At 47.1% G+C, this 10,888-nt stretch overlaps 1 long non-coding RNA gene across 1 annotated transcript; it reads right to left on the bottom strand.

The window, feature by feature from the left end:
* Positions 1 to 6,768: 6,768 nt before the first annotated feature.
* Positions 6,769 to 7,186, bottom strand: LOC142310251 (uncharacterized). Its single transcript, XR_012754110.1, has 3 exons — positions 7,130 to 7,186; positions 6,948 to 7,045; positions 6,769 to 6,863 (listed from the first exon to the last, which is right to left on the bottom strand). It is a non-coding gene; the product is annotated as an uncharacterized LOC142310251 (long non-coding RNA).
* Between the last annotated feature and the right edge of the window lie 3,702 nt (positions 7,187 to 10,888).

Genomic DNA, 10,888 nt, shown 5'->3' with positions numbered 1-10,888 from the left:
GAGACTGAGGTGCGGTATAGTGACTGTATAGTGAAGGAGGTAGGCAGTATAGAGAAGGGGCAGTATGGTGGCCAGTGTGAGGGCACAGTATGCTGAGGAGGGGGAATGTGAGACTGAAGTACAGTATAGTGAAGGAGGTAGACAGTATAGAGAAGGGGCAGCATGGTGGCCAGTGTGAGGGCACAGTATGGAGGCACAGTATGCTGAGGAGAGGGAATGTGAGACTGAGGTGCGGTATAGTGACTGTATAGTGAAGGAGGTAGACAGTATAGAGAAGGGGCAGCATGGTGGCCAGTGTGAGGGCACAGTATGGAGGGCACAGTATGCTGAGGAGGGGGAATGTGAGACTGAGGTGCGGTATAGTGACTGTATAGTGAAGGAGGTAGGCAGTATAGAGAAGGGGCAGCATGGTGGCCAGTGTGAGGGCACAGTATGGAGGGCACAGTATGCTGAGGAGGGGGAATGTGAGACTGAGGTGCGGTATAGTGACTGTATAGTGAAGGAGGTAGGCAGTATAGAGAAGGGGCAGTATGGTGGCCAGTGTGAGGGCACAGTATGCTGAGGAGGGGGAATGTGAGACTGAGGTACAGTATAGTGACTCAAAAACAGGAGGACAAAAAGTGGCTAATATGCAAAAGATAACAAGTATTTATTAAATAGTAAGCAATTCATTACAAAAATATCGTGGAGAAGATGAAAAGGCATGACAACAGACTGGCACAGTAGATGATATAACAGTTAATACAGTAGGCTGCACAAAAGGCTAGAGTGGTAAAATGCAATACAGTAACAGCATAAATACATAGTCAGTCTAAAGAACATACCCAGTGCAGCCAATTTAACCAGGAGTAAAGAAATAAAGTGCCAGTAGTGCAGAGGACAGAGGTCTGGATACCCCCCTAGGAAGGGTAACGCGCGTTTCGCGTGAAAAGAGTGACACGCTTCATCAGACCGTGAGGGATATTCTCAGGCTGGGGAGGGAGAGGGGCAGGGATAATGTCCCCCGCCTCACTCCCCCTCCCGCAGCCGAGAATATCAGCCGCAGCTGCCCCGGCACTGTCGCATGCATTATGCGGCACTACCGGAGTGTCCCCGGCTCTTCTTGCCACCGTGTAGCAGTGGTGGCAAGGTAATACAAGGGGTTAATGATGGTGGGGGACCACCGCCATTAACCCCAGGCTTGATCATGGCAGCGTCTATGTGACAGCTGACATGATCAACCCGTAAGTGAATAAAACACAGACACCGAAAAATCCTTTATTTTAAATAAAACCAACAAGCCTCGTTCACCCTTTTATTAACCCCTCCCGCACCAAAGCTCCGGCGTAATCCACAGGTCCGACGTCCTGCGCTGCTTCCATCCAGCCACGACTAACACACAGCGCTGAATGAAAGCAGCAGACAGCAGAGGTAATTACCGGTCATTTCCCACGGCCGGTAATGTGAACTCACTGCCGACCGTGGGAAATGCAGCGATCTGTCCTCTATCTATCTATCCCTCTGTCTGTCTATCTATCTATCCCTCTATCTATTCTTCTGTCTATCTACTATCTCAGAATTAAATGACTTTTTTTTTTCCTTCAATGTGCTTTATTGCATTGAATGCAATAAAGCACATCCCAACCCGCACGCGGCAAAACCGCGGCAATACCGCGAATAATACCGCGGTAAAACCGCAGCAAACCGCATGCAGTTTTCGGGTGCGGTTTCCCGCGTTTTTTTACCGCGGGTGCGGTAATCTTTGAGAGCATGCGGAATTTTCACAAGAAAATTCCATTTCCCAGTGCGCACAGAGCCTATATAATTCTATCTTTAAAGCATCCACATATAAGTGAAAAACACTTTCGTTATTGTATTTCCCCTGTAAAAGGAAAAGACATACCTCCTCTGGTAACAACTTCTCCAGGGAACTACACCTGCTTTGTAAGAGAAACAAACGTCAGAAACCTAAAGATGAAAGCTAAACATTTCTGTGCACTCTTCATAAACCTGACAGCCACTGGAGCAACTACTCCACTCCACCAGCTGGTGTGATGATCAGGATCCGTTGAGGGCAGATATTTGGTGGTTTTGCAAGGATGGGAAGCTGAGGCCTAGTTTACCAATCAGCAAGGGGTGCTGATCCTTGGAACAATTTCTAATGCTCTTCCACCTGTTTTTGAAGAGAACCTGACAAAGCAGAATGGAAGGAATGACACAGCAGTAATAGAGAACTGCCATTGGGGCCTTTGATCCACAAATTTTCCATGATAAGATAGGAGTATTGAGGGGAGTCCCAATGAGTTTAAAAAAAGAAATCTGATTGGCCTGAGATTTGAGTCATTCCTGTTCCCGTGGATTGCACTAAATAAGAATGTGGATTAGATAAACTATTAGTGATGGACGAATAGTGAAATATTCTTGTTCAGATTATGCATACCAAATACCGAGTACTATTACCGTATTCATCACAAATAACAAATCTAATGAAAATCAAGGGGGAACCCGAGCATTTTTCTGGGAATATCTTCAAGAAAAATGCTCAGGTTCCCCTTTGACTTGCATTAGGTTCATTATTTGTGATGAATATTGGAATAGTGCTTGGTATTTGGTACGAATAATCTGAACCAGAATATTTCACTATTTCCCCATGTCTAACTATAATCAACAGAGATTTGTAAACTATACAAAAAACACAGTAAAAGGTGTTCTGTTTCTTTCCTCTTTCTATGGTGTACAACCTGACCTACAGCATAACTCATCTCTGTCTTCCCAAATAAGCAGACTGTTTTCTGTAGTCTAAATTGTTTATTGGTGAACAGATTGTAATTTGAGCATGGTAAAACTATAAGAATAAAAATACCATGTTTCCCCGAAAATAAGACAGTGTCATATTATTTCTGATTCAATAGATACACTAGGACTTATTTTCAGGAAATATCCTATATATTGTAATGGTGTTAGTAATTGGGTCCCCCGTTAATGAAAAATAAATATTTACCCCTTTCCAGCCCATAATCCAGTCCACGCCACTGCCGGCGTCAGTGATTGGAACTTGTGTTATTGAAAAATGAATATTCACCCCCTCCCCACCCACACCTGTGCGCGGCATCAGTGATTTACTCAGACTGTCATATTAATGCCCGAGGATCAAAGCACAATGCTCACACTGGCTTGTGGCTTGATTCACCTGACTGTGACAGCTGCATAGTAGTACACTCTGACGTGCTTGGATCAGAAGAGCCGCTGGCCATTGCGAGCATTGTGCTGTGATCCTCGGGCAGTAAGGCTGCTTTCACACATCCGGTTTGAGCCGTGCGGCTCAATCCGGCTGTGAAACCTATACAACGGATGCGGTGAAAACACCGCATCCTTTGCATAAGATTTTTACATGCGGCCTGTCCGGTTTTTGCCGCTTGCGGCATGCTACTGAGCATGCGCAGTGGCAAAAACCGCATGCGGCGGCCAGATGCAGTTTTTGCCGCATTCGGCATCCATAGGGATGCATTGAGAAAAGTGCCGCATCGGCCGGATGCGGAGCGATGCGGTTTTTTTGACGCAGAAAAAAACGTGCCAGGCAACGTTCCATCCGGTCGCCGCATCGGCTAAATCTGCCGCATGCGGCAAAAACTGGACCGAACGCAAGGCCATGCAGCACAATGCGGCACTAATTAAAGTCTATGCAGGAAAAACGCAACCGGCAGCAAAAAAAAAACGGTTGCGTTTTTCCTGCAAAGTGCCGGATTGTGCCGCATAGCAAAAACCGGAGGTGTGAAAGCAGCCTAATATGATAGTCTGAGGGAATCACTGATGCCGAGCACAGGGGTCGGTGGGATTATAGGCGAGATGAGGTGCGAATATAACATCACAATATATAACATCACACAACTATGACAATTTATAATAACAGTGAAAGTATAAGATAATATGGAAACTTCTATATGTGAAGACATGAATTTCTAACACTCACAATCTCCCTGCGTCAAGACTGCTATACCGCTTCAGAACAATTCTGTACAACATAAGATGACAAAGACAGAGATATATTGTTTCCAGAATAATGAAGTTTAAGTAACAACAATGCAGGAAGACAAGTTTACACATGTGCTCGGGGTGAATACTCTCTCAAAATGGTCGCCACTACCCAGAATGCTTAGGTCTGCCCCACAATGCACTTCTCTTACAGAAGAAACTATACGTAATACAGGTAAATGCCACCAGATGGTGGTTTAACCACATTAACCATCACTACCAAAGGACTATAGGCTTATTAAATGTGACAACTAGCTTAACTTTGGCTTCTAGCCCTGAGTTGAAAAACACTCCTCGCTTCGCATCAACTCATGCCACTGATAGGTTCTTTTGGTGAAAACAACAAAACAAGTTCCGTTACTTGGCTGAGGAATAATTTAGTCACACCAAGCTTACAAACTTTAACTTCAACTTTGCATACATTCCCATCCTTGCTTGGGAATGTTTGGTGATAAAGACTAGTGGCCACTCATTCCAGTACGACTGGCTGTCTTTCATGATTACAACATCACCAGGTCTAATGTGTGGCTTGTTTTTCTATTACTTTGTCCAGAATTGTAAGGTGGAGAAGTACTTGTGACGCCCTGGCCTATCAGGTCTTCACAGGGTATTGTAAAATCTGCCCTTCTATGCATTATCCACCTCCTCCTTGGTTACAGGTCCCTAACCAATGGTTTTGCCAAAACCAGCTAATCAAAATCCTAGGAACACTCTGCACCACACCTACCAGACACACCAGTGGACGGCCTGAGTGGAATAGGGTCACCCACTTGGGGGGTTGGTTAAGGGGAGGTCAGGAGTGTCAGGAGTCAGTCAGAGAAAGAGAGAGTGTAGTGTTGGAGGTGAAAGTGAGAGGAGGTCAGGAGCTGGGCTCCTTGAAACTACTAAGTAGCATACGTTGATCTGGGCCTTGTAGGAGCTGGACCCCCGGTCGCAGGGGATCGGGACAAGGGGCACGGTATTGTCGTGGAAGACAGCCGGCGGCCTTGTACCATCACCGGGCTGGGACCAGGACATGACGGGGTACGTGGACCCTAGGTCAGGGAGTAGCTTCAAGCAACCTAACAATTTACCCGACGAGAACAGAGCCTTCAAGATCCGCTCTCCACCTGCTCCAAAATCGGGGTACTAGCGCAACGAGAGGGATAGGAATTTCCACAAATACGGTCCAGGAAATCCCAAGTGTGAACCCTGAGAGCAAGCTCCCTCAGTTAGCCACACTAGGAAGTGGGACCCGACTAGTTTCAAGCTACAGGGACCAACTAGAAAGAAACAAGGTGCCAAGGGAAAGGTCACAGATCAACAGGCAACACCAGCAGAAATTGGACCCAAACGTGCTTTCCCTCAGCGGCAGCAGTGTCCAGAACTTTGGTTTACTAAAGTTGTCAGTGTGAGCATTATTGGACTGTGTGAGTACGCAAGTGACCCTTACCTCCCCAACAGCACATCCCTGTCGCCATCACCGAGTCCCGGGGCATTCCCCCCTACCCGTGGAGGGGTTAAACACCTGGCTGCCCACTCCATCGCTACCGGGTACTCCCAGCTGCAGCGGTAGTACTCCACCTTACCACACACCACGGGCGTCACAAATTCTAAATATAACCCCCTGTAAATACCCCCCTTCATTTGAGTGGCCATGAGACCCCCCCCCCTCCAGGTCTGGATGCCCCTCGAGCCACCGCGGATCCAGATCCGAGCAACTCGGCTGCTGACACGGGGGCGGCACATACTGCTTTCTTCCTCTGTCCCAGAAAACATTGGAGCGAATTTTTACTTACTTCCATTGCCGTCTGTAAAGGCCTTTATCACGAAATTTACCAAGTAGAGCACTCAGAGCGCTGGTTTTCTCAGTAAGTAACATGGCAGGAGTGAGAATGGTCAGATCTCCAGAATTGCCAGAAATAAGACTGTTTTATGTAGTACTTACTTACGAATACTTACGAAGCAAATACTGCGTCTTTTCATCCAGGTCCTCCCATGCATTGATCAGAGATCTGGTAACCTCATCCCACAATCGGCGTGTGACTATTGCATCCCAGTGGTGGCGGTGGGCTGTGTTCCACAAGGCAGGACGTGCCTCGACTTCGCAAATCAGTAGGTCCCCATCTATAAACGCGTCAATTTCTTGGTCATCTCCTTGGGGCCTGCTGCTGCGTCCTGAAACCTGAAATCGCCCACAAAAAAAAAAAATATTTGTACAAATGAACACAAGTACTCATACAATTCAGATGTAATGCAAAAGGAGCCTTTCCTTTCCAAAACAATAAAAAATTACTTACACCGCCCATGCCGCCACGGCGCCTACACACACGACTGTGGGATGAGGTTCCTGGACCTGTACGACGTGCTGCAGCATCTGGTCCCTGAAAAAACATTTCTATTAGTTTTGAGATAATGAGTCCTGTAGGATACTGTTTGATGAACGCTGATCAACTTACAGCGGAAGAGTCCTCGACCAGCATCGGTCCACTCTCAACATCCTCAACCCGTTCCACTGCCATCGGAACCTGTAAGAGAAGACATATCATAATTAATGATCCTGGAAAATATTACTCTCAGATGCTGTACCAATTTGTCATTCAAAGTTTACGTACATTAATTGACGGGGATGAGGGCTCAATTGGCAGAGATGTGGGGGCTCCGGCACCACCTCTCTGTGACATATTGCAGCTGTAAATGCAAAAACACATGACATTACAACTCCTGGGTGCTTGAAAAACAGGTAGATATTGGGGCAACAATGTTAATACTCACAGATTTGAAGGAGGTCACAGATGGCGGTCACAGCGTCACCAACGTGTCCGGTTTGTGGTACTGCCTGGTCTGTCGGTGGCCTTGGGAGGTCCCAGCAGCTGTAAATGCAAAAACACATGACATTACAACTCCTGGGTGCTTGAAAAACAGGTAGATATTGGGGCAACAATGTTAATACTCACAGATTTGAAGGAGGTCACAGATGGCGGTCACAGCGTCACCAACGTGTCCGGTTTGTGGTACTGCCTGGTCTGTCGGTGGCCTTGGGAGGTCCCAGCAGCTGTAAATGCAAAAACACATGACATTACAACTCCTGGGTGCTTGAAAAACAGGTAGATATTGGGGCAACAATGTTAATACTCACAGATTTGAAGGAGGTCACAGATGGCGGTCACAGCGTCACCAACGTGTCCGGTTTGTGGTACTGCCTGGTCTGTCGGTGGCTTTGGGAGGTCCCAGCAGCTGTAAATGCAAAAACACATGACATTACAACTTCTGGGTGCTTGAAAAACAGGTAGATATTGGGGCAACAATGTTAATACTCACAGATTTGAAGGAGGTCACAGATGGCGGTCACAGCGTCACCAACGTGTCCGGTTTGTGGTACTGCCTGGTCTGTCGGTGGCCTTGGGAGGTCCCAGCAGCTGTAAATGCAAAAACACATGACATTACAACTCCTGGGTGCTTGAAAAACAGGTAGATATTGGGGCAACAATGTTAATACTCACAGATTTGAAGGAGGTCACAGATGGCGGTCACAGCGTCACCAACGTGTCCGGTTTGTGGTACTGCCTGGTCTGTCGGTGGCCTTGGGAGGTCCCAGCAGCTGTAAATGCAAAAACACATGACATTACAACTCCTGGGTGAACAAACAAGAAAAAGAAAAAAAAGAGTACTATATTATGGAATCACCACACCGTAAATAGGTCATGTCAAAAATCTTTAAATACATATTGAAAATCTACACAAGTCAGAAAATAGTGTCTGTTGGCCCCCGTCAGATGAAAACCATGATTAACAAATAGTATTGCCATATATAAGATTTATCACACCAAAAAATATATACAGGTTGAAGTCACAAAAAATGCAGGCTCATAATTATCAATACTATGTGGAAAATTGCAAGATGTAGTTTGCTGAAAGTCTGTATTGTGACTGCAAATAATGGAGAGTTTTAGGAAAGATCAGAGCCAAAGATCCGCTCACGTGGAACCTAAAATGCTGCAGCAACAGTACACACTAGTGATGAGCGAGTATGCTTGTTACTACTCGGTACTCGCACGAGTATCACTGTACTCGGGCTACTCGGCGGGTACCGAGTAATTTTGCAATACTCGTGCTGTACTCGTGGTCTTCATCCCTGCATGTTGGCGCTCTTTTGAGAGCCAGCCCTCATGCAGGGATTGGCTGGCAGACCACTGCAATGCCACAGCCCTGTTAGTTGTGGAATTGCAGTGATTGGCCGGCCTGCACAGCGTGACCGAGCCTTTATACCGGCGGGCGCGCTGTGCTCTGTACACAGCCATCTCATATTCCCTGCTTTCCACGCCCACAGGCGCCTATGATTGGTTGCAGTGAGACACGCCCCCACGCTGAGTGACAGGTGTCTCACTGCACCCAATCACAGCAGCCGGTGGGCGGGTCTATACTGTGCAGTAAAATAAATAAATAAATAATTAAAAAAAAACGGCGTGCGGTCCCCCCAATTTTAATACCAGCCAGATAAAGCCATACAGCTGAAGGCTGGTATTCTCAGGATGGGGAGCCCCACGTTATGGGGAGCCCCCCACCCTAACAATATCAGTCAGCAGCTGCCCAGAATTGCCGCATACATTAGATGTGACAGTTCTGGGACTGTACCCGGCTCTTCCCGATTTACCCTAGTGCGTTGGCAAATCGGGGTAATAAGGAGTTAATGGCAGCCCATAGCTGCCACTAAATCCTAGATTAATCATGTCAGGCATCTCCCCGAGATTCCTTCCATGATTAATCTGTAAATTACAGTTAAAAAACACACACACCCGAAAAATCCTTTATTAGAAATAAAAAACACTAACAAAGTCCCTCATTACCAATTTATTAACCCCGACAAACCCTCTATGTCCGGCGTAATCCACGGACCTCCAGCGTCGCGTCCAGCTCTGCTGCATGGAAGTGACAGGAGCTGCAGAATACACCGCCGCTTCTATCAGCTTCACACAGCAACTGAGGTGAGTAGCGCGATCAGCTGCTGTCAGTCAGGTAACTCCCGGCCACCGCTGGATCCAGCGGTGGCCGCGATTAACCTCAGTGACAGCAGCTGATCGCTATACTCACCTCAGTTGGTGCATGGAGCTGACCGGAGCGGCGGTGAGTAGCGCGATCAGCTGAGCTGTCACTGAGGTTACCCGCGGCCACCGCTGCATCCACCGCTGGATCCAGGTAACCTCAGTGACAGCTCAGCTGATCGCTATACTCACCTCAGTTGCTGTGTGAAGCTGACCGGAGCGGCGGTGTATTCTGCAGCTCCTGTCACCTGCATGCAGCAGAGCTGGACGCGACGCTGGAGGTCCGTGGATTACGCCGGACATGGAGGGTTTGTCGGGGTTAATAAATTGGTAATGAGGGACTTTGTTAGTGTTTTTTATTTCTAATAAAGGATTTTTTCTGGTGTGTGTGTGTTTTTTAACTGTAATTTACAGATTAATCATGGAAGGAATCTCGGGGAGACGCCTGACATGATTAATCTAGGATTTAGTGGCAGCTATGGGCTGCCATTAACTCCTTATTACCCCGATTTGCCAACGCACTAGGGTAAATCGGGAAGAGCCGGGTACAGTCCCAGAACTGTCGCATATAATGTATGCGGCAATTCTGGGCGGCTGCTGACTGATATTGTTAGGGTGGGGGGCTCCCCATAATGTGGAGCTCCCCATCCTGAGAATACCAGCCTTCAGCCATATGGCTTTATCTGGCTTGTATTAAAATTGGGGGGACCGCACGCCATTTTTTTTAATTATTTAATTATTTATTTCACTGCACAGTATACACACACACCGGCTGCTGTGATTGGGTGCAGTGAGACAGCTGTCACTCAGTGTGGGGGCGTGTCTCACTGCAACCAATCATAGGCGCCGAAAAGCAGGAAAGCAGAGAATACGAGATTGATTAATGAGCGGCCGGCTTTTTCAAAAGAGGAAAAACCGCCGGAGTTTAGTGAACAGCAGTGCAGCGCCGCGCCGGTGATCGGGGAACGGTAAGTAAGAGAGAGGGGGGAGACTGACCGACAGACTGTGAGAGGGGGACAGACAAGACAGAGAGAGACAGACAGAGCGAGACCGACCGACGGGAGATAGAATGAAAAAAAAAATGACCGACATCGTTAGTAGAAAGCACAAAACGTGCGTTTTGGACATCGGAGTGCCACACAAGGTTTTCACGTAAAATCTTTCATGTATTAATCTCAAAAAGTAACATACACCAGCTCTATCTCACTATTGGGTATGTGCCCTTAACATTTCTGCCATGAAAATTCATTTTGGAAGGTTTTCTGGTGAGTCCGTAAAAATGGCGTAAAACTGGGACAAAATTGTTCACAGCTGTGACTTTTGAGTGATAAATGCTTGAAGGGGTCTTCCCCATGCTGTTGCCATGTCATTTGAGCACTCTTCTGAGACTTTTGTGACATTTTTAGGGTTTCTACATGCTGCCGGGGGGTCATTTCACAAAAATACTCGGGTCTCCCATAGGATAACATTGGGCTCGGTGCTCGGGCCGAGTACACGAGTATCTTGGGATGCTCGGCCCGAGCCTCGAGCACCCGAGCTTTTTAGTACTCGCTCATCACTAGTACACACATTAAACCCAGTCACAGGTTGCACTCACATATTTTAAGGGGGGTCAAGACTGCAAGACTGGCTGGTCTGTTGGGGTCTTGGCTGGTCACAGCAGCTATAAATGTATGATAAAATATTGTACAGCATTGAACAAAAACATGCAAGCAGGGCATAAAAGCACAATCTGGCTATACTTACATCAAGGTGCAAGCTCTGTGGTCTTCTGGCTATGGTGAGGCAATGGCTTGTCCAGGCTTGTCAAGGGAACTCTATGCATTGAGATAACATTGTTTGCTACTTTCTGGGCA

The sequence above is a fragment of the Anomaloglossus baeobatrachus genome, chromosome 5 (assembly GCF_048569485.1).
Source record: "Anomaloglossus baeobatrachus isolate aAnoBae1 chromosome 5, aAnoBae1.hap1, whole genome shotgun sequence".
Taxonomy (NCBI): domain Eukaryota; kingdom Metazoa; phylum Chordata; class Amphibia; order Anura; family Aromobatidae; genus Anomaloglossus; species Anomaloglossus baeobatrachus.
The sequence above is the reverse complement of the archived record's forward strand: the minus strand, read 5'-3'. Positions and strand labels throughout refer to the sequence as shown.